This window comes from Sapajus apella, unplaced genomic scaffold (assembly GCF_009761245.1).
Source record: "Sapajus apella isolate SASKATOON/1434 unplaced genomic scaffold, GSC_monkey_1.0 scaffold247, whole genome shotgun sequence".
In the NCBI taxonomy this organism is placed as follows: domain Eukaryota; kingdom Metazoa; phylum Chordata; class Mammalia; order Primates; family Cebidae; genus Sapajus; species Sapajus apella.
This window is the reverse complement of record NW_022437187.1, coordinates 254,032-264,748: the sequence shown is the minus strand read 5'-3', so window position 1 is coordinate 264,748 and position 10,717 is coordinate 254,032. Positions and strand designations below refer to the sequence as shown.

The following is a 10,717-nucleotide window of genomic DNA, read 5'->3' as shown; positions in this document are numbered from 1 at the left end:
TTCAGACAGTTTTTACCCCAGCACCAATGATTGAATAATAGGGTTCTAGGCCCTTCTCCTTTGGGTTCTGAGTGACTGAAGATGTGAACCTACTCTTACCAAATGAGGACAGAGTAAACTTCCTATTTGCAGCTATTTTCAGGCAGGACTTTCTCTTTATGCTGAAGCCTGGCCCTCACTGTGATACATTTTCATTTTACCTTGTATGTAAGGTTATTTTTATTTATAAATTTTATAAATTATATATATTTTTATATGTGTATATAGATACACATATGAAAATATATATATATGTATATATATATATATATATATATATATTTGTCACCAGATGTGATGGATCGCATTTGTAATCCTAAAACTTTTGTTGGCTGAAGGGAGAAGAGCTTTTGAAATCAGGAGTTCGAGACCAGCCTGGGCAACATAAGGTAAAAGCCACGCATCCCACTTTTTCTACAAAACATTGAAAAAATTAGCCACGTGTGGTCAAGCATGTCTGTGGTTCCAGTTACTTGGAAGACTGAGGTGCGAGGGTCATTTGAGCCTAGGAGGTAGAGACTTCAGTGAGCTGAGATTAGGCTACTGCACTCCAGTCTGGGCATCAGAGCAAAATCCTTTCTTTTTCTATCGTTTTTTTCCCTCACTCTGTGCTTGTGTGGAGCGTGTGTGTGTGTGTGTGTGTGTGTGTGTGTGTGTGTGTCTGTATTATTCAAAATGAAAACAATATAAAAATTTTTATTTTTATTTTTTTGAGACAGAGTCTCACTCTGTCACTCAGGCTGGAGTACAGTGGTGTGATCTTGGCTCACTGAAACCCCCGCCACCCAGATTCAAGTGATTCTCTACCTTTGCCTCCCAAGTAGCTGGGATTACCGGCACCAACCACTTAGCCTGGCTAATTTTTGTACTTTTATTTGAGACAGGGTTTTGTCATGTGGCCCAGGATGGTTTTGAACTCCTGAGCTCAAGTGATTGATCCACCTTGGCCTCCCAAAGTGCTGGGATTACAGGTGTGAGCCATCGTGCCTGGCCAATGACAATTATTTTTAAATTTTAGATTTTACAGTCTTTCTGTCCTCTTGGCTTTTGAGTCAGCCTAAGCTTTGAAAATAGGCAATCTGCTACTGCAGCAATGTGCACTAGAAGTAAAATGTGAGCCACATGTGTCAGCTAAAATCTTCTAGTAGCAGCATAAAGAAAAAAAATGAGTGAAATTGATTTTATTAACAACCCAATCTATCCAAAATGTTTTAACATATAATCAGAATTAAATTATTAAAGATATATATGTAAAATTAAATCTTTAAAATACTTTCTTGTATTTTTTCTTAGCATATCTCAGTTCATACTGTGAACAATGCAGGTGCTCAGTAGCCCCTGTGGCCAGTGACTGCCTCATTGCAAGTGCATCTCTGAGGGCTCTGACTTTTTTGACCTTAGGGAGGTGAAGGGCCTGAATCCTCCTTTCCTGCCAGATGGCGGTAAATGCCCCTTCTCTGCCAATATGTCTCCTGTTTCAAGAGTAAGAGAGGTGGTGCCCTGAGAGACAAGAGGAACTTACAAGAAACAACTGTTCACAGGTAGCAGTGCTGTCCACTGCTGCTTGGTGTGGACTCATCACTCCTCAAGAGGTCAGACAGCAGTCAAAAAAGACAGGGCCCCAGAAGGGGGAAACCTCATGGTTTTAGATTTTTTCATAGCCTTCACATCCAGAGTTTAGATGTCAAAAGACTGGATTAAAGAAAAAGCTTTTAGCTTATAATTTGGCCTTGACAAATCAAAGTAGAAAGAAATAAAAACATGTCACCATACAAATAATTTAAACACCGAGGAAGTCATTAAGCACAGAAAAGAGGAGAAAATAGCTGCAAGAAACAAACAGAACTTTTAACAAAATGGAAATAGTTCATTATTTTCAGAATTAAAATGAACATATACATGAAGTAAAATTTCCAATACAAACATGTAAATTGGCTAAAGAGATTTTAAAAAACAACAAGATTTATTTTCTGTGCCTATAAGAACTCACTTTAGATCTAGCATACAAACAGGGTAAAAGTGGCAGTATCAAAAAATACCTTGCAGGAGAATTGCAATCAAATGACAGCAAGAGTGCTCATAATTATGCAAAATACACACTAAGTCAAAACTGAAACAAGAGACAAAGAAAGCTATGATATAATGACAAAAGTGTTGATTCACTGGGGAAGCTGTATTAATAGTAAAAACTGCACATTTCACAACAGCGTTCCCAAACGTATAAAGCTAACATTGACACAAATGAAGAAAGAAATAGCTATGCAAAAATAATAAGCCACATAATTACTCCACTATTAGTAAAGAATAACAAAACTAGGCAGAATGCTAACATGAGAACAGAGGATTTGAATAACACTGCAAACTCTGTGATCGTAAAAGACATATAGAAAACACAGTCGCAGTGAATAAAAGTGAAAAACAAAACAAAACAAAAGACACTCTACACAACATCAGAATACACAATCTTTTCAATAGAACATGAAACATTCTCCTAGGTGAATGAACTATTAGGACAGAAGATAAGTTTTACTACATTTTAAAATATTAAAATATGGACCAGGCATGGTGGCTCATGCCTATAATTCTAGCATTTTGGGAAGCTGAGGTGAGAGGATTAACTGAGTTTATGAGTTCAAGGCCAGCATGGACAACATAGGGAGACCTTGTCTCTACGAAATATAAAATTAACAATAACAACAAAAAAATAGCTGAGCATGATGGCACATGCCTGTGAGTCTAGCTACTCAGGAGGCTGAGGTGGGAGGATTGCTTGAGTCTGTGAGATTGAGGCTGTGGTTAGCCACGATTGAACCACTGTGCTCCAGCCTGAGCAACAGAGCAAAACCCTGTCTCAAAAAAAAATTAAAATATTACAAACTATTATTTTTTATTAAAAGGGAATAAAATTAGAAATCAATAGCTAAAGAAATACTGAAAAATCTACAAATAGCTGGAAATGAACACACTCTTGAGGATGCTCTTGTTCAGGGGTTAGAAGACAGTATTGTGAAGACATCCACACTACCCAAACTCATGTGCAGTTTCATGCACTCTCTATTAAATTTTAACTGTCATTTCATTTTGCAGAAATACAAAAAATAATTAAATTTATATGGAATCTAAAGGGAGTATAAAGAGCCAAACAACCTTCAATAAAAAAAATAAAATTGGAGGCATCACACCACTTGACTTCATAATATATTATAAAACTATAGTAACCAAACTATTTGTTTTTGTTTTTGTTTTTTCCAAAGAAGTGCTTTAATTTATTTACAGGGCTTAGGAAAGGAAAAAAGCTCTAAAAAAGGAAAATTTCAAAACAGGGCTTCAGCAAGGGCCCAGGAGAGTGAGTCGTTTTGATAAGGTCTGGGTTGGAGTCACTTCCAGGTGGTGAGGACGGTTCTCCCCGAGTCTCTCGATTGGCCTGCTCTGGGCCCCTGAGACTGGCCCTGACGACTTCTCAGCTCCCGGTCGGCCCCGTCACCCTGGGCCAGTTCTTCATCATGCAGAATCTTGTAATTGCCAAGGACTTCCTTTGGGGGCGACTTGTTCCATTTGCAGTCTGGAATTTCGCCGTTGGGGACGGCAATATTGAGGGTGTCATTAATCAGGTTATACTTGAGGATTTGATCGTTGGCACTGCTGGAGGTGAGCGACGGGGACGCGTTCGCCTCGATCAGCCAGGGCTTCAGCTTGTCTTCAATGATGATGTCGTAGCCATAACATTCAAAGCAGTGCTTGTCATTGTTCATCACCGGCGCCACGGCCTTCAGGGACTGTACGATGATCCAGTGGATCTCGTCGAACAGCTTGCTGGTCACCTCCTTGCCACGGGTGCTCTCCAGGTAGAGCCGCAAGTTGCTGACTGTCCACTTGTCCCCGTGGATGTGGCTGTAGTCGTCCCCGTGTTTCTGGATGGCAACGTTGGTGAGATGAACGAACATGTTGTCCAGCTCACTGGTACTCGGGCTGTATTTCACTGTGCAAAACCGGCAAAACCCAAGCTTATACATGTAACAGCGCAGTGGACGGTACGTAGACACCAGAACTAACAAGCGCAGGTCGAACTTCTTCCCGCCAATTAGTAAAGGGTTGTTAATATAGAGAGAGATCATGTAGGCTTCTTTATTAGATTGAGACACAAACGAAGACGTCTTGCTGTCCTGGGACCACTTTTTGATCTGTGAGAGCTTGTTGATTAGGAAGATGCCCTTTCCCTGGGCCTTGCCACAAGGCTTCATGATCCAGGTGCTGGACGGGCTCTTCTGGAACTCCTCTACGAACAGGTTATGGTCAGCGGGCAGCATGTAGGTAACTGGAACAAAGTCCAGATAGAGGTATTTTCCATTTTCGTCTTTTTCTGCAAGAGGACTCCTTTCTCTAGCTCCTTCCTGTATCTTTTGATGTTCTTCACCATCAGATCCTTCTGGGTCCTTTCATAGTGGTTTGGAAAATGGTTGACTATTTGATAGTCTGAGAGCAGATATCCAGTTTCGACACTGAACACATTTCGGATGGTTTGCACGCTCATCCAGTACAAATTCCAATCCCCATTTTCTGTCACTTGGACCCATCCTCTCTTCTCAAAGTTATTGATCAGCACTGACTTCTCGATATCAGTGACCCATTTTACTTTTCCTGCCATAATCCTGCAGATACAGGGCCATGCCAATGGCTCAGGCAACTTTTCGTTTTCACTACGCGATTTCATCCTCCACAGCTCTGAATCCCTGACGAATTCTACTAGCGGCCTGGGGACCCCCGACCACCACCATCCAGGCTGCGTGGTTCACACGCTGTACTTAAAACAAGCATCTTAGTGGGTGACTTCACACCAACCACTGACTTCTTCCATAGGCACTGACAGAGCACTACTGGCAACGCCCACGTTCACCTCAGTGTTACTGACGTCACTCACACTGGCCCCTCCTTCTTCCCTGTGGGCTTGGAGCGCTGCTCGAAGGAGCGCCTTGCATAGTTGCCTCCAGCCGCAGCCCCCGCCCCGCCTCCAGCCTCTCTCGCTCGCAGCAGGAGGCAGCCGGCAGCCTGGTGGACCCGCCCGCCCCGCCCCGTCCCTCCCCGTCCCTCCCCGCCCCTCCCCGCGCCCGTAACCAAACTGTTTGATACTGACATAAAGGCAGGCAAACAGACCAATGGAACAGAATAGACCAGAGAAATAAACTCACAAATATATGGCCAAATGAAGAGTTATTTGTGTATCCATATTCATTGTGGCATTACTGACAACAGCTAATATGTGGGAGCAACCCAAATGTCCCTCAATGAATGAGTGGATAAATACAATTTAGAATATACAAATAATGGAATATTCAGTTTTTTTAAAGCAGGAAATCTATTTTTACACTAAAAATACATCTTGAGGACATTATGTAAATAAAATAAACCAGTCACAAAAGTACACCCACTGTGTGATTCCAGCTAAATAAGACATCTAAAGTAGTTAAACTCCTAGAAACAGAAAGTAGAATAGTATCCATCAGAGCCTTAGAGGAGGAGATAAAGGGGTAGTTGTTCTTTCATGGACATTGAATTTTAGTTTTGCAACATACAAACGTTCTAGAGATATCTTGAAACTCTTTCACTGACTGTGAAACAGGGGGACAAACAGACTCTTTAACAAATAGGGTTACAAAACTAAATATTAAATGGAAGAAAATGAAAGACTTTTCACTTGCACCATATACAAAAATACCTTAAATAAACATTTAGGCCATGCACAGTAACTCATGCCTATAATCCCAGCACTTTGGCAGGCTGAGGTGGGTGGATCACTTGAGGTCAGGAGTTCGAGATTATCCTGACCAACATGGAGAAACCCCATCTCTACCAAAAATACAAAATAAGCCAGGTGTGGTGGTGCATGTCTGTAATTCCGGCTACTCAAGAAGCTGAGGCAGGAGAATTACTCGAACCCAGGAAGCATAGGTTGCAGTGAGCCGAGATGGTGCCATTGTACTCCAGCCTGGACGACAGAGTGATAAAAAAAAATATATATATATATATATATATGTGTGTGTGTGTGTGTGTGTGTGTGTGTGTACACATATATGGTAAAAATCATGACATTTGTGTTGGTAATTTTTTTAATATCACATTAAAAGCAGAAGTAACAAGAAAAAAGCAGAAAAATGGGACTACTTTAAATTTAAGAAGCTTTTTGGATATCAAAGAAAATATTTGGTGGAGTAAAAATGCCACCTACGAGATATCTTAAGTGATCCAATCATAGAAACCGAAAGTAGAATGTGTTTGTCAAGGGCTCAGGAGAGGGTAAAATGGGCAGTCGTCGTTTATGGGAACTGAATTTTAGGTTTGCAATGGAAAAGCTCTATAAGTATGTGGCATAACAATGTAGATATACGTAATACTAAATTATGCAACTAAAAAGACATAGAATGGTAAATGTTGTTGTGTTTTTATTATAATTAAAATATAAGCTGCCTAGTATGGTGGCTAACCACTGTAGTCCCAGCAGCTTTGGAGGCCCAGGGGGGCTGATGGCGAGGTCAGGAGATCGAGACCATCCTGGCCAACATGGAGAAACCTTGTCTCTACTAAAAGTACAAAAGGTAGCTGAGCGTGGTGGTGTGCACCTGTAGTCCCAGCTACTCGGGAGACTGAGGCAGGAGATTGCTTGAACCTGGGAGGCGGAGGTTGCAGTAAGCAGAGATTGTGCCACTGCACTCCAGCCTGGCAATGGAGTGAAACTCCATCTCAAAAAAAAAAAAAAAAAAAAAAAAAAAATATATATATATATATATACACATAGAGAGAGAGAGAGAGAGAGAGAAACAGAGACAGTGTGTAAAGTGATACATAAAAGAGATACAGTGTTATAAAATTACCTTCAAATTATAAATGTATTTTTCTCACACAAAGATAATATAGATTCATTAATAAATACATGTAAATTAAGACTATTTACATGACTACTCTCCTGAACAAGATAAAACAACGTTTGACACCAGCCAAGAAAAGAAATATGCAAGATAAGTTATAAACAAATAGAGGCAAACAGACATGATTTTATTGGTGACAGATATGGCTAATTCATGTTTTAATTAAACCCCACATCGACTTAACATGTACATAAAGTTGCAGATTTACATTCAAAATCATAATAGGTCGGTAAAACCAAACTCACAAAACACGAATGTCAAGGAACCTATTCTACAAAAGAAATCCAGTAATATGAAAATTGCAAAACAAGAATGAGAGAAACATTAACCAAAACACTTCTATATAAAACATAGACATACAATTAAGAAATAGTCCTCTTAGATAACTACAATTTTCAGCTGTGACTGTGCACCTGTGCTGAACAGGGATTTTGAATCATGACTGCGTTAGGGAGACGCTCAGGGGGCAAACAGTGCCACGTCCAGAGAAGCCACTGCTCCTCCTCCTGCCGCTGCTGCCGCCGCTGCCATTCTCTGCGCCTACACCCTCCACTGGGCGCCCACTCCGTCCTGGAGTGCGAAGACCCTGTTCCTTCTGGAGCGACAGACAGCTTTTCTCCCTGTCCTCCTGGCTTGTTCGCCCGGTAGGTGCAGGACTCGAGATCTGAGCTGGTCCTGCATCACTGAGCAGCCCGGTGCCCGACTGAGAGAACCCGGAGGCGAGCTGCAGGGAGAAGAAGCGACAGGCACGCCGGGCTGATGGGGCCGCTGGCGGAGGCGCGGGCAGGGCTGGCTGCTGCCTGGGCCGGATGGTCAGAAGTACCAGAGGTCGCCACAGTCCCCACGTTTGACCCCCTAGCCACATTTATACATTCTGCGCTCAAGAAACCGAAGCCGCAGCAGGATCTGCAGCTCCAGAAGGTTGAGTGGCCCCGTGGGGAGCACACAGCTGCCACCAGCTACCTGGTGAGCTGGTCTGCAGCCTGGACCCGTGAACATCCGGCCTTGTGCAGGTCACACCACCAGCCTTGTCCCGTTTGCTCCTCTACTTGCTGTGCAAAATGCTCAGGTGCCAGATCTCGGGCATTCTTGGCAAGTGTACTGTGGCGAGAGGCAGAAAGGAGGAGGGGTATGTCAGGAGCCCTGAACAGAGGTTCTTGGCATATAGAGGAGAGAGAGGTGGCTGACTGCTTCCAGTTGTAGATAGGGGGTGGCAAACCCCATGGGACCCTGTTTTTTCAGTGAGACTTCAGTTAAATTGTTTCTGTTCACCCGCTTGAGCCTCTGAGAACAGAGGAGATGGGGTGCTTTTAAATTGGCCTAGTCATCATGATCTGGACCCTTGCCCCAGGGCAGATCTCCTTTTCTCCTTCAGGGTCTCTTTGCAGCCTGGAGGCTCACACCTGCCCACCCCAAGTGTCGTTAATATAGTGTCTAGTTAGGTCTGACTGGCACTGATGCTGAGGTGCAGCACCATCTGGCCAGATCTTCACCTGTTACAGGACGTTTCAGCCTTCAGCAACCTGGCCCATTTTCCTCAGTCCGGAAGCCCCTGTGAGCCTCAGTGTTTCCAGGCCTTGCAGCCTGTTTAGCAGAGCCTAAAATTCTTGCCCACTGCGTGGCGATTCAGGCCATGGAGGGTCCTCCTGCTGTGGTTCTGAGTTCAGAAATAATTGTGCCTTTTCCTGAATTCCTGGGATTGAGAGGAGGTCATGCAGAGGTCTGGTGTAGTTGCTGCAGCCAATGGGATAGCTTCTTTGTGGCTTGTGTCTGTTTCTGCCACAGGGGAGACTCAGTGGACATGGGCTGCTAAGGTGGTCCTGCTCCAGGTTGCCATTGAATCATGACATCCCAGGAGCCCTTGCCCAAGACCCACCAGTGCTGAAGGTGGGATGTGTCTTGTTGACCAAGATCCTGAAATGGTGACTAAGGATGACCAGGCTGAGGGTATCCCTTTGTGACATGGTAAAAAGCCCCATAAAACTGCATACCTCAACCATACCTCGGCTTTCTGTTGAAACTGCTCTCTATGACCCTAATGTGACAGGCAAGCAGTCCAAACCCATACCATCTTGGCCCCTGAAACTTGTAATAAGTAACTAAGGTGTGTGATTTCCACCCATACCCAGACAATCTGTAAACTAACGCTTATCTTGACTTCTGTAAACCACTTAAGTAACAATCAGAATAACCGAAGTCCCCTGGCCTTCAGAATGTCTGGAGCCCCTCACCCTCATCTCCACCCAGGAGGTAATTTATGGAATCCACCAGCCTTTTCTGAAGCTCCTCACCCCCATCCCCACCCCTCACCCTCACCCCTCACGTAGTTTACGGGCATAAAAGGTTTTGACACCCTCCTTTTGGGGCCATGGGTTATAGACTCGAGTCCTCCATGGCCATAGGCAATAAAGACTCTGCAATTTGGTATGCTTTTGTCTTGGTGTTGACTTTCTATGCCCATTCCAGTACAACACCTTTAAGGTAGAACTTTCAGGCCAGCATCTCATTTTTGTTGTCATCCTAAAATTTTCCTTTTGACAGAGGCCAGAAACAAGTCTGTGTATGGCAGAACCTTTTATCCTAGAGTTGGTACCATTGACACATGACTCCTAAGTGCCAGAAGAGGTTGAGAGATCTCTCCCATCTGCATGGCCAATGTGGGCTGAGCATCGTGCAGCCTGCAGAGGGATACAAAAAATCATAGGATGTGGGAGGTGGAAAAAAAACTGGCAAAAATAACAGGTGGCTGGTCAAAGAATAGGAGACAGGAAGAGGATGAGGCCTGCCTGGGGAAAGGCACATGTTTTGTTCCAGCCAAACAATCACATGAGGTCATGGTCTGGGACCTGGTGCCAGGTAATTCTTAAGCCCCCTTGTGCTGTGGCCTGAGAACTGAGGTCTTCAGTTCTGAAATAAAATTTAAATTTTGGACTCTGGAATTCCTGTTTGTTTAGCCGGTTTCTCTCTAATGGTGATTCCAGGAAAGGAATTCTCCTGGAAATTTTTGATAATTCTTTTCAAAGGCTTCAATGAATACACTGATTTGTGATTAAATGATGGATGTTCATTTCCTTCTGCCTTCTTATTTGACTCACACAATAAGTATTAACTATGGCAGAAATGGTCATATCATTCTTTACAACAGAGAAAACCTCAAGTCATTCACAGAAAACACCAAAGCCTCATTCTCCTATATTAAACATTCTCCTACATTAAACTTATTGAATTTTCTATGTCAACATTTAAAAACATGAAATACTACAAATGAAATATAAATGCCTCACTGGGCACAAATTATTAAGGTAAATACAAGAAGGAACCAAATATATTAATACACCTACAACAGATAAAGAGGTACAATTAATTTTTTTTTTACAAAAGAGAAGCCCAGAATCATGTGACTTAACTGGTAAATTCTACTAAATATTTAGTGAAGAATTCATGCCAACTCTTCACAATCCCTTTCAGAAAATAGAAGACAGTTATTGGGAACACTTTCCAGTTTGTTCTGTCAGGCCAGTATTACTCTGATATGAAAACCAGACAAAAGCATCATAAATAAATATGGATATGAATAAAATTTTGATGAATACACACATAGAAATTCTCAAAAAAAGAGTGAAATGAATGAAGAACATGTCAAAATGATTGTACACCATGAACAAATGGAACTATTTCACAAATGCAATATTGACCTCTCCAATAATTAATCAATGTCTTACACAAAGAAATAGGATAAAGGAAGGTAGCAGAAAGAT

At 42.5% G+C, this 10,717-nt stretch overlaps 1 pseudogene; it reads right to left on the bottom strand.

Annotated features, from left to right (window-relative positions):
* Window positions 1–3,285: 3,285 nt before the first annotated feature.
* LOC116545117 lies at window positions 3,286–5,108 on the bottom strand (annotated as a pseudogene).
* Window positions 5,109–10,717: the final 5,609 nt, after the last annotated feature.